This window comes from Salarias fasciatus, chromosome 9, assembly GCF_902148845.1.
Source record: "Salarias fasciatus chromosome 9, fSalaFa1.1, whole genome shotgun sequence".
In the NCBI taxonomy this organism is placed as follows: domain Eukaryota; kingdom Metazoa; phylum Chordata; class Actinopteri; order Blenniiformes; family Blenniidae; genus Salarias; species Salarias fasciatus.
The window spans coordinates 21,720,175-21,724,193 of NC_043753.1; the positions used below are offsets into that span (position 1 = coordinate 21,720,175).

The 4,019-nt window shown below is 45.4% G+C and overlaps 1 pseudogene; it reads right to left on the reverse strand.

Moving 5' to 3' along the window:
• Positions 1–2,021: 2,021 nt before the first annotated feature.
• On the reverse strand, positions 2,022–3,717 carry LOC115394789 (oocyte zinc finger protein XlCOF22-like; annotated as a pseudogene).
• Between the last annotated feature and the right edge of the window lie 302 nt (positions 3,718–4,019).

Genomic DNA, 4,019 nt, shown 5'->3' on the forward strand with positions numbered 1-4,019 from the left:
TCTGGGGCCCCTTTTTAAGGGCCGTCCGGTCTCTGTATGACCGGAGTAGGAGTTTGGTCCGCATTGCCAGCAGTAAGTCATACTTGTTCCCGGTGCATGTTGGACTCCGGCAGGGCTGCCCTTTGTCACCGATTCTGTTCATAATCTTTATGGACAGAATTTCTCGGTGCAGCCAGGGGCCAGAGGGGGTCCGGTTTGGGGAGCACAGGATTTCATCTTGCTTTTTGCAGATGATGTAGTCCTGTTGGCTCCATCGAACCTGGACCTATAGCATGCACTGGGGCGGTTCGCAGCCGAGTGTGACGCGGCAGGGATGAGGATCAGCACCTCCAAATACGAGGCCATGGTCCTCGACCGGAAGAAGGTGGCTTGCCCCTTCCAGGTCAGTGGAGAGACTGGCTCAAGTGGAGGAGTTTAAGTATCTTGCGGTCTTGTTCACGAGTGAGGGATGGATGGAGCGTGAGATTGACAGGCGGATTGGTGCCGCGGCTGCAGTGATGCGGTCGATGTATCGGTCGGTTGTGGTGAAGAGGGAGCTGAGCCAAAAGGCGAAGCTCTCGATTTACCGGTCAATCTATGTTCCCACCCTCACCTATGGTCATGAGCTTTGGGTCATGACTGAAAGGACAAGATCCCGGATATAAGCGGCCGAAATGAGCTTCCTCCGTAGGGTGGCTGGGCACTCCCTTAGAGATAGGGTGAGGAGCTTAATCACCAGGGAGGAGCTCAGAGTAGAGCCGCTACCCCTCCACATTGAGAGGAGCCAACTGAGGTGGCGGTGAATCCTGTGGAAGGAGATGTTTTTCACTGCTTCCTCTGGGTAGCCTCGTAAACCAGACCCGCCCACTCCTCATCCACATTTGGATTTGTAGTTGAGCTTAGTCTGGATAGGAGCCCATAGAAACTTCTTGCAGGGGGTGTCGGTTACTCCTTTGACTGACAGCGCACTTCAGCCAATCAGCGCTTCAAAACAAATATTTCATCAAAATGCTTTCGCTTCTCTAAGGGTTAGCATTAGCTCATTAGCTCTAGCTTCCTTACATGCAAAGACACGCGAAAACGTCATTTTCTGTTAGAAACTCACCAAGCGCAGACTCTTGCTCTTGCTTGATTGTTGTAATTCTTGGAATTTTAGCTATAACTTTACTTATTGCAGCTTTCAGATGATGGTTAAAGTTAAAGTCCGTCATCTCCGCTACGTGCAGCGATAGCGTCACTTCCGGTTTAGCCACCGGAATTCACCAAAAAAATTTGAAAACAAAAAGCGGCAACGCTGATTGGCTCAGTCGTTTCACGACCGAGTGAAATCCCCCTCTATGGGTTCCTACCCAGACTGAGCTCAACTCCAAAATCCAAATGTGGATGAGGAGTGTGCGGGTCTGGTTTACGAGGCTATCCTCCGGGAGCTTCAGGTGTGTTTGGATGAAACTTTTCACCGTCGTCTCGGGGTCCTCCTCGCCTGCTCTGGGATTCCAGAGAACACTAAGTTGCCCCTCATGCTCCTGGCCTGGAGATCAATCACAGTTTCTCTAATCTTCTTGTTTTTCTCCGACAGTCAGGTCATCCCCTCAGTGAGGGTTTTCACTGACTCTCTGAGGCTGGCATTCTCGGCTGCCAGAGATTCCACCTGCTGCTGGCTGAATTCCAGCGACTCTCGTATGGCCTGGAATTCCTAATGGAGGATTTCCAACAGGCTCAAATGGGCATCAAGGCTGGAAAGTCTCTTAGATAAGTATGTCCGTCTAGTCATCCGCAGGTGGAGGAATTACTCCAGATGATTCCTCATTGCGCTGTCTCTTGGCTTTAGATGAAGACGCAAAGGAGGTGGATGTTTGGTTCGGCTTCCGAATGATGATCCGGTCAAAGCAGCGATCTATGTATTCCAACAGGCTGGCTGAATCCTCCTTGCTGTGCTCCAGGGTGTACCTAAAAACACAACAATAATTCTACTTCTACAACTTTTTAGAGCCAAGTTAGCAAAAACAGTGCAATTAAGTGAACGAATGAATCTTTGAGTGCGCTTAGTTTGAATCTGCCATCTCACAGGAAGCGCATCACTCACATCACACGTCACCTCCACTAGTGACTTTCATTACGCTGTTGTTTAGCTTGCTACACTTCTGAGGGTAACAGCTTTGATGTAGTTAATCTTCATGTAGTGTCAGAGTAGCTCGTAGCTCAGCTCACTACACTTTCCAAGTAGCTTGTCCAACACTGTTTTCAGTCACTCTGTTGTAATTTTAGCTTGTAAGTCATGAACATCAAAATTCGAGTTGAGATGGGGGTTTTCTTACGATCACATTTCCAGCATATGGGGACTCTTCAACTTCTTCAATTACAACTCAGTCATCTCAACTAGAAAAGAAAGAGCAAATAAAAAAAACAACAACACTGGATTCACATCAGCATTTTATTACAGACCACAAACTGAAAATTTCTTGAAGCATAGTTTAAATAGTGTCTGAATCAGTTATGTTTCCTTCAAACTGGATGATTTCTTGTGACTTTGGGTTCAAGCTGGACTTCCTGAATGAAATCTCAGACAGTCTTCATGATTTCATACGTTTGTAAATATTCTGGTGATGCAGCAATGAATTACAGTCAATAAATCTTTTCCCATATATTTCACAAGAATGAGGCTTCTCACCTTTCAGTTCCCATGTGGTCCATCAAATCACGTTGACTGAAACTGTTTAGACACGTTTCACAAGAATGAAGCTTCTCACCTGTGTGAGTTCTCATTTGAACCTTCAAATCACTCCGTCGACTGAAGATTTTGCCACGTGTCACAAGAATGAGGCTTTTCACCTGTGTGAGTTCTCTTGTGGACCAACAATGAACGCCGTTGACTAAAACTTTTGCCACATATTTCACAAGAATGAGGTTTCTCACCTGTATGAATTCTGATGTGAACTTTCAAATCACCCTGTCGACTGAAACTTTTGCCACATGCTTTACAAGATTGGGGCTTCTCACCTGTGTGAGTTCTCTTGTGGACCAACAAATGACTCCGTTGACGAAAACTTTTGCCACATATTTCACAAGAATGAGGTTTCTCACCTGTATGAATTCTGATGTGAACTTTCAAATCACTCTGTCGACTGAAACTTTTGCCACATGTTTTACAAGACTGGGGCTTCTCACCCGTGTGAGTTCTCCTGTGGACCAACACATGACTGTGTTGACTGAAGCATTTGCCACATGTTTCACAGGAATGAGGCTTCTCACCTGTGTGAATTTTCATGTGTTGCAACAAAGAACTCTGCCGACTGAAACTTTTGCCACACGTTTCACAAGAATGAGGCTTCTCACCTGTGTGAATGCTCATGTGTCGCAACAAACAACTTTGAAAACTGAAGCTTTTGCCACATGTTTCACAAGAATGACGATTTTCACCTGTGTGACTTCCCATGTGTTGCAACAAATGACTCTGTCGACTGAAACTTTTGCCACATATTTCACAAGAATATGGCTTCTCACCTGTGTGAATTCTCTTGTGGTCCAACAAATGACTGTGTTTACTGAAACTTTTGCCACATGTTTCACAAAAATATGGCTTCTCACCTGTGTGAGTTCTCTTGTGGTCCAACAAATTACTCTGGTGCCTGAAACTTTTGCCACATATTTTGCAAGAATATGACTTCTCACCTGTATGAATTCTCATGTGAGCCTTCAAATAACTTTGTCGACTGAAACTTTTGCCACATGTTTCACAAAGTATCTTCTCATCAGTGACCATTCTGGCCTTCTGATATAATTGATGGTTTTTAGTTTTCTCACACATTTCTTCACAGAGAAGCTTTTCACATTCATCCTGCTTCTCTGAAACATTAAAGTTGTTCTCTGGTACTTCTGCGTCACTCAGGTCACTCTGATCCTCAACAGAAGGAACCTTAAAGGTGTCACTTTCAAACTTAAGAATAAATCGCTCTCCCTTCTGGCTGCTACTGAGTTCCTCGTGTTCCTCAATCTGTGAAGATTCTGGTTCCTCCTGCTCCTCCTTAAACTGACAAAGTCCT